Source organism: Rhinatrema bivittatum, chromosome 1 (assembly GCF_901001135.1).
Source record: "Rhinatrema bivittatum chromosome 1, aRhiBiv1.1, whole genome shotgun sequence".
Taxonomy (NCBI): Eukaryota; Metazoa; Chordata; class Amphibia; order Gymnophiona; family Rhinatrematidae; genus Rhinatrema; species Rhinatrema bivittatum.
Window position 1 is genome coordinate 118,513,094 of NC_042615.1, and position 13,250 is coordinate 118,526,343.

Below are 13,250 nucleotides of genomic sequence, written 5' to 3' on the forward strand. Positions count from 1 at the left end.
CACCACAGCACACTGAGCTGATTTCAGTCTATTATCCACTATGACGCCTAAGATCTCTTTCCTGCGTGGTAGCTCCTAATATGAAACCTAGCATTGTGTAATTACAGCAAGGGTTATTTTTCCCTATATGCATCATTTTGCACGACCATTTTAAATTTCATCTGCCATTTGGAAGCCCAATCTTCCAGTCTCACAAGGTCCTCCTGTAGTTTATCACAGTCCTCTTGAGTTTTAACTACTCTGCATAATTTAGTGTCATCCAGAGGTTTGATCACCTCACTCATCGTACCCCTTTCCAGATCATTTATAAATATTTTAAAAAGTACTAGTCCAAGTACAGATCCCTGAGGCACTCCACTGTTTACCTTTTTCCAGTGTGAAAACTGACCATTTAATCCTACTCTGTTTCCTATCTTTTAACCAATTTGCAATCCACGAAAGGACATCGCCTCCTATCCCTTGACTTTTCAGTTTTCTTAGAAGTCTCTCATGCGGGACTTTCAGATGCCTTCTGAAAATCCAAATACACCACATCTACCGGTTCACCTTTATCCACATGTTTATTTACCCCTTCAAAAAAATGCAGATTTGAGAGGCAAGACTTCCCTTGGGTAAATCCATGTTGGCTGTGTCCCATCAAACCATGTCTATCTAAATGTTTTGTGATTTTATTCTTTATAACCGTTTCCATGATTTTTCCCAGCACTGAAGTCAGGCTCACCAGTCTGCAGTTTCCCGGATCACCCCTGGATCCCTTTTTAAATATAGGGATTCCATTGACGATCTTCCAATCTTCAGGTACATCGGATGATTTTTTTTTTTGTCATTTTTTTATTTATGTATTTTCAATGCAAATTCAAGAAATACACTTGAAATAGAAAGCAGAAATAAGGAAAACATCCTTCATTTAACAGGAATATACAATACTGACCACAAATTATTCTACACTTTAAGTCCTCAAAAAGGGGGGATAGAAACACAATCAGAGGAAATATTTATCTTAAAAAGGAAAAAAGGATCTGAAACAGGAAGCCATTATAATATGATTGGATCTAAATGCAGACATTTTCTCTTTAAAAAAACCAAACCAAAACAATTAATTGTTCTGGAGAAAAGAAAATATGTGTTATTATGAAATTTAATTACACATTTACAGGGATATTTTAACAAATGGAATTTCCCTTAAGAAAACATGGGGGTAACCAAAACAGCATGGCAGATTCTACCATATGAAGTCTACTGGGCAGACTGGATGGATCATTTGGTCCTTTTCTGCCATCATTACACACTCTCTCTTTCTCTTTCTCTCTCTCTCTCTCTCTCTCTCTATATATATAAATGTGTCAGTCTGAAAAATAAGCTGTAATATGTAGAAAAGAAAAAAATTAGCTTATTGTGGTTATGCAGGTTGCTTAGAGGAAAATGTATAACTCATAGATGAAACAACATTCAAACAAACCTGCTTCTTGGATCAAATGTATGCTAATATCTTATAAATATTCATAGTGGAAATCCTGAAAAGCAGACTTTTTTTCAGTACTCTACTATGTAAGGTACAGCTTCCCAAAACTGGCCAGTTGGTTTTCAGGTGAATATCCTGACTGGCTGTGGAATCATTAGGACAGATTCAGGAAATACTGATGGCAGGAAGGGAGTGATCAGCTGAATTTTTTCCAAAGTGCATGATATGCAGCACAAAAATACACCACAGAAAAGCACTGTGGCTTAATGTACGCTTTTAGTTTCTCATAGGTATTACCATAAAACACTATAGGCCTCATTTTCTAAAGTATCGCAGGCCTGCGATACTTTAGGTAATGAGGGGCGGGAGGCTGAAACGGGGGGCGGTCCTGCGCTTGCCGGCAGCGATCGCTGCCGGTTTCGCACCCAATAGCGCCACCATAGAAGGTGTAGCTATTGGGCGCGAAATAGGACGCAAAAAGGCCCTTACCTTTTCGTCGTCTGCAGCGTCTTCGCAGAGTCGACCCCGGTGACGCCCCGACTCCTCCTCTTCTGGGGCCGACTCCGTCCCCATCTTGGTATTGCGTGCGATCCGTCTGGTAAATGACCCCCTATATTGGAGAAAATAGAAATGTGTCAACATAATTGAGAAAAAGCTGGCTTGGTTTAAATTATTAGCATTTTTCTGGTCAACGTTGTTTTACTTTAATTTCTGGTTTCCCTCATGGCATTCCATTGCAGGACATTTCTTAAAGTGGAAACAGGCTGATGCAATAAAGTGCCCTTGGCTGAATGCACGACTTTACATGTGTTTGAATGTGCGTTTTGGATGTGTGTCCAGAACCTCTCATGCAATAAGGGGATTAGCACATCCCAAACACATGGTTAAACCAGCACATAGCTAATAGCGCTCATCACATGTAAATTCATGTTGATGAGACTATTAGCTATTACTCCCATGCAAAAAAAAAAAAAATTCTGCACCCGAAGCGCACATTTTTACTCTCAAAAATTAACGCCTGTCCCGGAGCAGGCATTAATTCTTGAGGAGCTCCCAAAATAAACAGAAAAGAAGAAAATACTGCTTCTCCAACTTAATATCGTGGAGATGTTAAGTCGGAGGAACTGAAAAAAGGAGAACTGGCAAAAACAAACAAAACAATGTTGCCGGCATTCAGGTTGGGAAAACGGATGCTCAATTAACAAGCGTCCATTTTCCTAACCCATGGCGGTGCACATGCTCATAAAATTGAGCGTCCCTTTTCCTAACCCACTGACAGCCACCTCTCCGGGGCGCCCGATGCTGAGGTGGTAGAGACGCAGAAATTTCCCTAGTGCCTCCTTTTTACCATGGCAGCCCATTTAAATATTAAATTGGGTGCCCAGGAGAGGTGGATCAGCACGCATTACAAGAGCGGGCGCTCAGTTATGAGCCATGAGAGGGAAGCAGATGCCCCGTGCTCTGGCAATGCCGAGTGGCAGACTTCTTGCAGCTTTGGACTCCTGCAAACATCTCTAAGTTTCTGCTTCTTGGAGGAAAGGGATTTGCCACTTGAATGGAGTTTCTTTGGGAGATACCAAATGGGTTATCAGAAATGGAATGGACATAAAAGGGAGAAATGTAAATTTGCCCTAAAATTATTTGAAATTAATTTTAGTACTTTTTAAATATTTCATATTTTGTTGATAGTCTAACTTATCTTTGGATGTTTAAATATTGATGCTTCCCTGTTTTCATGTATTGGGGATCAAATAGAAACTCCATTTCTCAATATGTTTATATTTTCCTAAATATTTGTATGCAAATGTGCATGATATTTAATACTCTGGGGAACATTTTCAAAAACAACGCGCGTGCGAACAAAAGTACGCTGGATTTTATAAGATATGCACGTAGCCGCGCGTATCTAATAAAATCTGGGGTCGGCGCGTGCAAGGGGGTGTACATTTGTGCAACCTGTGCACGCCGAGCTCGGCGCGTGCTGCCTGTTCCCTCCGAGGCCCCTCTGAAATCGGAGGGGCCTCGGAGGGAACTTTCCTTCCGCTTCCCCTCCCTTCCCCTACCTAACCCACCCTCCTGGCCTTATCTAACCCCCCCCCACCTTTGTCGGCAGATTTACGCCTACCCGAGGCAGGTGTAAATCATGGCGCGCCATCACCCGGCCCGGGGGCTAGTCCGGAGGCCTCGGTCACGCCCATGGGTTGGCGCCACGGCCTTGGACCCACCCCAAACCGCCCCCTGACCCTGGACATGCCTCGGACACCCCCCCTCCTGCCCCTTTTATGAAGCCCCGGGACTTACGCACGTCCCGGGGCTATGCGTGCGCCGGCGGCCTATGCAAAATAGGTGCGCCGGCGCGCAAATCCGGCCGGATTTACGTGCGCAGGGCTTTTAAAATCCGGCCCAATACTCTGTGTATGTGTATTTACACATTCTAGCTGATGTAATATTGTAATAATTGTCATTGTTATAGTGCTGCTATTTCTGTGCAGTGCTGGACAATGGTGAGAAGTAGCAACGTGCAATAGATCCCTGCCCCAGAGAGCTTACAATCTAAGTGGGCATCCAAGGCAACAGGAGGCAAAGTGACTTGCCTAACATCATAAGGTATGCCAGTAGGAGAACTGGGATTTCTCACCTGGGTTCATAGCTCATTGTGCTAACCACTCGAACATACCTACTGCCTTTTTCTTTGCCTGGATTGTTCTTTTTGTAATTGTAGCATTTATTTTCAAAGAACATGGTACAACATATTTACTAGTGATTTATTTCATTTTAAAATATTTATAATCTGCCTTATCCTTCATTCGAGGCAGAGCACATAAAAAGAAGCATAATAAAAAAGACAGATGTAAATATTATTCCTACAACTAAAAAGTGAGCCAGATGCATTCCCCAAGAGTTAACGACACCTGAATGAAAAATATAAACTATCAGTCATCTAATTGAAAGGCCTGTAGGAATAATCATTCTTGAGTTTTAAGTATGTGTATGTATGTATGTGCCTCCAAGTCTTCCCCAGAACAAATGTGGACTCCTTTGTTATTACAGATTCTTCCTGTGAGGCGGCAGGGGATTCTATCTGTAATCTCCTGCTGCCTCCCAGAGGACTGGACTTTTCTAACCATTGCAGACTCCTCAGAAAATTCAAATAGAAGAAAGGACTCCTTTACAAAAACTGGGATATAGCCAGACATCTCTGGACTGCCAGAATTCTGTGATTACATAAGAAAAATAAAAAAAAATTAGTTGTACTTTCTTCTCTTTGGCAAAAAGGGGGGACAATCCTACATCCAAATTTTAGTAGAAAAGAAAATCAAAAGAATAGGCCCATTATGGTGTTGTGGAAAGATAAGTTCAAAAGAATAGGCCCATTATGGTGGTGTGGAAAGATAAGTGAGAACACCTCCAAAGAGCAGGTCAGCATCCACACTGCCTCTCAAACAGTTTTGATCCAGGTCGGCTGGTTCTAAAATGCTGCTCCAAGACTGCTGCTATTCCCTCTAGAGCTGCTGTCTTATAACTAACGAGAACTCTTTCCACATGGATTGGGATATATGAATGAATTATATGAAGGATTTAGTACATCCATATATCCATCTGGGTATATATGTATATCTAGCTAGCTATTTATATCTGCATATCTAATAAATATATAGAGGTACATACAAATAGACACATAGTTGAATGCAAAAATGTAGGCACTCCTGGCTAACTTCTCTGTTTCTGTGAATCTCTAATTAAACAGAAGCTGACACAACTGCTACGTGGTACAAAGTTAAACATGTACTAAGTCCAAACTCAATAGGAAGTAGTGAAATCAAGTGTTAACTACATAATATAACTAAAACTTCACAGTGTAATCCAACCCTATCAAATAGAATGCTCTACAGTCAATTGTTTTATTTTTATTTTCACAAAATCTTTTTCATAAAACTGTTAGGAGGAAAAGGCTTCAAAAACCTTCACAGCGCTGCTAGTGCATCAAGGTTCAGTTCATATCATCAGTCAGAAAAGCCTCCTACAGTTTCTAAAAGCCATTTTAAAGTGCTATTGTTTTCCCAATTAAAACTGCATAACCATAATTAATTTATTTTAAAAGAAGCCATACACTGACTGCATCGGATATGATTCTGTGAGGAAGATTGACAAGTTTTGGTACTGAAACAACCTAGTTTCCAATTTTTATAATTTATTAGGTTTTGAATTTACTTAAATTGTTCTCACTCCAAGATACATATGCTTAGATGTTTATTTAGGCGTTTTATATACCGTTGTCCCAAAAGAAGATCACAACGGTTTACAGTATTAGCATTCATATTCTATTCATATTCAGGTTCTCTTTAATCCTTATTATGTATTCCATGTTCAATGTATTCATTCATTTTGTTTGCTGTAATTTCCAATTTTTGGTTCTTTGTAAACCGAAGCGATATGTACTAGTACATGATCTTCGATATATAAAAGCCTTTAAATAAATAAATAAATAGATATTCATGGTTAACGATGCCAACATGGACCCAGCTCTCAGAGCTCAGATAAGCGTTTCTGAGCATGCATGAGCGTTCCCATTGGATTTTCTTCATCTGAGTTAGCACACAAACGTGTTTAACCCTCTCTCTGTTTTTGGTCTGGTTTTTTTTGGCTTTGTCTCTTTGCTTCAATTTCATGTCTTGTGAACTTGTCTTTGTTGCTGCATTTTCAGCCCCTCAACCGAACTTTTTAGTTTTACTTAAACAAAAAAATAATTAATAAAATATTTATTTATTTTTATATACCTATATTCAATCTCAATTGAGATATCACACTGGTTTACATTCAGGTACTGTAGGTATTTTTCTATCCCCAGAGGGCTTACAATCTAAGTTTTTGTACCTGAGGCAATGGAGGGTAAAGTGACTTGCCCAAGGTCACAAGGAGTGACAGCTGGACTTGAACCCTGGTCTCCTGGTTCATAGTCCACTGCTCTAACCACTAGGCTATTCCTCCTCCTCTATATATTTATATAGAAGAAAATGGAGAAACCCAAGTAAAAAAAAAAAAAAGCCTGCAGTTAGCGGGTTTAAGGTGTTGCATATCCATTACAGACACCTACTCCTCTATTGCTGCCTGGGCCCAGAATGCAAAGCCTGCCAGTGTTCTAGTTGAGGTCAGAAATCCCTATGGAGCGGCGGTATCATGCTTGTAGAATGAAGACTTTATGAAAGGCACTGTTTAGTAAGATCTAGAAGGCCTGGCGCAAGGGCAGGCAACAAAGCTGCTCCACCTCCTGGAGCGAGGGCTGTCTGGATTCCCGGCACCATAAGAAGTTTCAGTTGCACTGGAACTCTGCCTCCTTTTACTCTCACAAGTCTACAGAGACCTTCTATTCCTTAATAGTGGAGCATGGACGTCTCAGATGTAAAAATCGACTTACAGGTGTGGTGTTCCTTAGGGCTCTTTAGTGGTGACTATCATAAAGTAATAAATATCATGGGCACGCAGGACTTTCAGCATTCCTCTCAGTCCAGCCTTAAAATACACAGACATATAACTGGAGTTAACAAAGGCCACATAACCTGAGCCAAACAATAACACACCAGCCACTAAACTCAAATCCAAACCCTCAGTGTTCTAATGGCAACTCACCACTATGTCCCAGCGACATGCTGCCTTCAGCCCACCAATGCTTCAGCCACCCCTCCGGCGGTCTTCACTTCCTGTCTAATCCTCTCTGGTATGCCCCAACAAGGGAGCACCATAAGCCCAGGCACTGACATCACATACCACCCACTGCATCGTGTAGCAGCCCCCCCCCCCCCCATGAGCTACACATGCACACCGTGCCATGCACATAGAACCAAAGGTAACCAGATCAAAGGTTTAACCTAACTTAGGCTTGGGTTTACCACCATAGATGAGGACGATCACGGAGCAGTCCTTGGTCCCCTACACTGTGGCTTATTGTCTGATAGTCAACACAACCTCCAATGCCTCCTAGAAGGAGTTGTTGAAATAAATCAAGGCCCACATCAGACAAATGAACTCCATTCGACTTATGAAGATCCAGACATCCATCCAAGGCACATTCATGCCAAACACGAAAACCCCCTTGGGACACCACCCAAGTCCCAATCTGGTTACTGACCTTTCTAGCACTTTGCTTCCACATTGGCTGATCTTTAAACTTGGGTCGAACCAGAATGTTAGACCATATGAATTTAGAACCCGGCTTCATATTCATCATACTTTCAGGGTCCTTTCTTGCCACCGCAATGAACTCATGGCAAAACCAGGCCCCCCCAAGTGATTACCCCCCCAGATGAATAACAATAGTCTCAGGAGAATGCCGTATCCTTAGCTGCTCAGCCATGATAGCTATCAATTGGACCCATGTTATTCCTCTTCTGCCGAACCAACGAATATTCCTGTTAGTTGTTTGGTCGACTTACGTCGAGTTTGGCCCTTGCGGCCTGTTGGCAGTCACCAATCCTGCGACTAAATTTTTGGCCCATGGCCATGGCGTCGGGGTTTCGCCGGTGTCCTGATTGTACCCGGACTATGTCAATCACAGACCCCTATAGGGTCTGTGTTTTGTGTTTAGGCAGCGAGCATGATGTCCTGACTTGCACCAAATGTGCCTTAATGACACCAAAAGGTCGCAAAGCCAGGATGGAGAAGATGGGGCTCCTCTTCCATGCTCGCATCCCAACGCCATCGATAGCATCGACGTCATCGGAACCGGCACCGTCGAAGTTGCATCATCATCGTCAACCCTCAGGTGACCGTCCGCCATCGATGACTTCCCGGCCGTCGACTCCCGTCCCTTCCCCTGATGGGCGAGGGGATCGGAAGGAAAAGCATCGCCATCGACGGCACAAGTCTCGGCCCGTCGAGGATCCAGAACCATCGACCTCCGTACCGACCGAGCCACCGACCAAAAAGCCTCGATCAGACCTGGCACCGTCCACGTCTCTTTCGCAGGCACCGAGGAAACCCTCACCCCCTCGGGGTGTGGGAGCCGTGATCCCACCGGTTACGGTGGTCCCTCCAGCTCAGCCTCAGCCTCCCTCTCCCGTCGAGCCGGGTCTCGTTACCCCTGGTCTCCGGGTAGAACTGGACCGGCTGGTCCAGGAGGCCATCAAAAAAGCGATGCAGAGGTTCCAACCTCCACCGGCACCGACACCGACTCCGGCACCGAGGAGGGAACCGACCACCGAGCCACTGGTAGAAGCACTGGCACCGCTGCTACACCGCATAGAAGCGCTTATAACAGCCCTTCCACCGGTGATTTCAGTAGCACCAACAACACCGCCATCTCCGACAGGCTTGTCATCGGGGGGAGAAACACCGTTCGTAATTCCCCCTTCGGGGGTGGTTCCATCGGTGCCTTCCCATCCCTCGCCATCGATATATCCTTCGGCTCCACCGTCCACAGCCAGTCCCAGATGTTCTCTGTAAGGATGCCTCAGAGCCCTCCTATGTACCCAGTGCATGCTGCGACCGTCGCTGCCCGACGTCTCCACTATGCCCACCTTACCCCTTTGGTGACTCCCTCTTTGCCTGTTGGAAGTTTGGCTGCCGCGGTGTCATCTTGCCATTCCCCTCCAGCATCCCCGGACCAGCTGGACGCTGCGCTCCGCTATGTTTGCCAGCAGCCTAAGAGCGCGCGTGCGCGGCGCGGCTCCAACTCAAGTACCAGCAATAGCTCGAACCTCAGGGGCGTCCCCCTGAGGTGACGTCATCCTCACTGGATATTTAAGGTCTCTGAAATCGCTAACAAATCGAGTTAGCAAGGGCTTTTCTCCAGGTATCGGCGGATGGGATTCGCTCTCCGCATACCTTGCTACTCTGCCTCCTCGGACTTACCAGGGGTACCCGCTCCTCGGGGGCCTCACTTTCTCTTTGCTTTTCAGATCGCAGTCTGGAACCGGTACCCGCTCCTCGAGGGCTCGCGTTCCCAGACTTGCTACTGAATACCACTTCTGCTAGGAAGTCATCGCTGCCTACGACACCAGTGAGTTACCATCTCTCTCTCAGAGCGTTCCCTGGACCCAGGTACTCGCTCCTCGAGGGCCTACTTCATTCCAGCTCCTGGGCTGCTTCTAAGAGACTATTGTGTGAGTGTTACCATCAAGGTTCTGTTCCTGAACTCTGCATACCCTGCCTACTCACTATATTCAGTTTCTCTACAGCTCAGTTATCCAGGATCGCTGTTCCAATATCTGAGGGACTACAGCCCTGCCGGGCACTTCCAGCTCACTACTGCCACCTCTGGTGGTTCAATATATTGTTTAATAGAGAACTAGTGTGTGTCTGTCCATACTCTGAGTCTGACCGGTGGTCCCTCTCGGGATCTTCCCCCGGGGGCATGCTCATCTGCCACCGTCCAAAGGATCCACCCACAACTACCTCGAACACTAACAGTGCACAAAGAAGTGGCCCACCACCCAAGCACACTTGGTCTCAATTATGCCCTCCCTAGGCACTAAAAAGAAAGAAACATGCAATCAGAAAAGACTGACCTCATGAAGAGGAAGAATTCCTCAGCCTACCTAGTGACAGCGCTGGAATGCCACCATCCTATATGCCTAATTATCTCCTCCGACAAACCCGCCTCTGCCGCACTAGTAGTCACTCTATACGAAAAGAGTGAGTCCTAACCTAAATACGTCTGCGCTCCAACCTAGACTCTGAATTACCCTTCTGAGAATGCTAGCAAACTGATACCAAGTCAGTGGGGATCCTTTACCATGCTTCAAAAATTGCCCCCCAACTTCTGGCCGTAATTGCAGAAAAGCCTTCATGCTTCCTACAGGACACGCCCGCTTGTCTGTCAGATAATGAAGCATCACTATTTGCCCATTGCCTTTCTGATCCATTTTTGACTGATGAGTATGCAAAATCACAAAGCAACCCACCAACCCCCGGATGCACTGCAGAGCACCCCACTAGTTCACTCATCTGCATGGCACTAAAAAAGGAAATCATAAAGGACACCCTGAATAAGAATGCCTTATAATCAGAACAACAAATTAAGGGCCAATTCCCCACTATTGCCAACAATTCTTTTTACCTAATAGGATGACAGCTGTCCTGAAACAGGCTTCTCCCTCTCTCCCAACCTCCAAACATGCGCCTTACCAGGAAACTACCAGCTGGATTACCACAACACATCAGTTTCTGAAAAAATGAGAAGCTAACAAAGCTAATGAATACCCTCCTTGTTTGCATCACCACTCAGACAGGCACAGGCCCGATTTCCCTCTTCCCCCCAACCTTGCACTCGTAGGAAATTGGATACAGCATCTCTGCCTTTCTTGTCTGCTGACCAAGTCACCGGAGCAAAGACGCTCTGAGTCATCCCTCATGCTTCACTAGCCCGATCCTCCATAAATAGTCCAGGACTGCTTTTCCCTCTTCGTCCACCTTGGAGGCTTTACGTTGTAACAGATCCCAAACAGAACAAGAATGGATATCATCTATAGTATTATCAATACCAGGCATGTGTCTCGCCCTAGAGGTAGCATTCAATCTAAGGCAAAACAATGTGAATTCCTGTTACAAGGCAGACACTTGCCTGCTGATTGATGACCTCCATGACCCCCTGTTGTCCTACCAGAACAAAACCTTCTTATTCTGCAGCCCATGACCCCAAATGGCCAGGGCCACAACCAGAGTGAATAACTCCAAGAAGGTAATGTTTTTAGTGACCCCCCTCCCCTTTCTATCCACACTGTGAGCCATCTATTCACACACTGTAAACCATGCCAATAGACTCCAAATCCAGATGCCCCAGCTGCATCTGAGTAACGCTCTATGTCCCTGCTGGTCACCTACTTCTCTTGAATGACTCACCCATCCTAACCCTGGAAGTTGTAATTTAAAACATAAGTCCCATGAGAACCCAGGTTTGCGTCCGCCAAAAGAAAAAGAGGCATGTTAATGAAGGCAGGGTGAGACTTTGCTCTCCCTGGCCTTAAACATATTCTGAGCACCAAACTGCCTTTTATATATATATGTGGACTTTTCTTCAGACTTTGAATACCTTCTGTAATGATTTTTCTGCCTTTCACTGAGTGCTAATGTCCCCAAAGCAGCCCTTCATTATTCAGATTCAGGAAACTTTATTTACATAGCAATTTGTACATCTGTCGCCAAAGTAATATAGTGAGTGATTAAAATGAGAAGAGAAAACAACCCCATAAGCTATAAAAGAAATAAAATTATAAGATACAGAAAGAGCAATAACAGGGTCTGATGCTATTTTGTATTGTCTTCAGTCAGCTCACGTTTTTGGGCAGGTGGCAGGATACAACATATTTTGCTGATATAGCTGCTACTCCTGTTTCTCTCAAAATTATATAGAGTTTTTCCTCTTTCTTTTATGGGAAGTCTTTGATTTTCTCTGTTAGTTTTGGGAAATGTGCATCTATGCTACGTTTGTATTTTGCACAGTACTAGAGGAAATGCATCTCTCTATTTCTAATTTGTGGTTACTAACACCTAGATTTATCAAAATGTTATAAATATAGCACTTGCAATATATGAGAGAGAGGGAGAGAGAGCCTTTACTTTTTTTTTTTTTTTAATATATACCAACATTTGATCTCAATTGAGATATCACACCGGTTTACATTCAGGTGCTGTAGGTATTTCTCTATCTCCAGAGGGCTTACAATCTAAGTTTTTTTTGTACCTGAGGCAATGTAGGGTAAAGTGACTTGCCCAAGGTCACAAGGAGTGACCTTGGTCTCCTGGTTCATAGTCCACTGCTCTAACCACTAGGCTATTCCTCCTCCCTGATACTTAGATATCAATATGTCTCTCTACTATTTATACCACTGTAAGAGGGGGGGCACTTTTAACTCGGAGTGGGGTTTGAGGGTCGGGTAGGTTTGGGGGGGGGGGGGGGTTTACAAACACAGTAGGAGGTACAAACAGCAAAGTTGACAAGAGGAACTGATTTGTACAACACACTCTCTACCTAGCTTATTGCACACTCAACCTAACTTGTTTGAAGCTAAGTAGAGAGTGTGTTGTACAAATCAAGTCCTCTTGTACTCAAATAGCAGAAATTCTTCAATGATGTCAGCTTTGCTTTTTGTACTTTCTACTGTGTTTGTAAAACTATCCTACCCCCAAACCCCACTCTGAGTGCCCTCTCTTACAGTGGTAAGTAGAGTGACATATTGATGTCTAAGTAAAGGCTCGCTCTCTCTGTTAGTCTGTATTGGGTCAGTCTATATTCTGTAGATGTGACCAAGATGAGGTATTCTGTAGTGTGTGTAGTTCCTTTGTAGAGATTGGTTGCGCATCAGCTTGTTCCATTTTCTATTATGTATCTCCCAATAGTTGGCGTATTGGTGTTCTAGGTTATATTTTTATTTTTACATTAATTTCTTTATTAATATTGAATCATATTTACAAAAGATTGAAACCAGGAAAATCAGAACAATTACAAAAAACAAGAAAATAAAAAGTCCCACATCACATCTGAAAAAGTCCTCATTAAATAGGAGCAGCTAGAAATTAAATAAGAAAATAGGAACTAACAATCTGTCCAATTTTTAATTTAATTTAATTTAATTCCAGATTTATATTCTGTGTTTTTTCAAGCCTATTTGGACAAAGCGGATCACAATAAATAATATGCATAATTTAACATATAATAATAAACTTCAACAGTGTTCAAAGGTAAGGGGTTTGAGTTTGAGTCCTGGAAATTTGAATATGGCAGGTGTTATCTCCTTTCAGACAAACTTCCAGTGTAGAAAGGAGGTGTACGATGGGGGAGAGGAGGGAAGTA

The 13,250-nt window shown here is 43.8% G+C and overlaps 1 protein-coding gene across 4 annotated transcripts in view; it reads left to right on the plus strand.

Moving 5' to 3' along the window:
* Positions 1 to 13,250, plus strand: part of FAM149A (family with sequence similarity 149 member A) — a 261,077-nt gene that overhangs the window by 105,917 nt on the left and 141,910 nt on the right. The window lies entirely within an intron of this gene.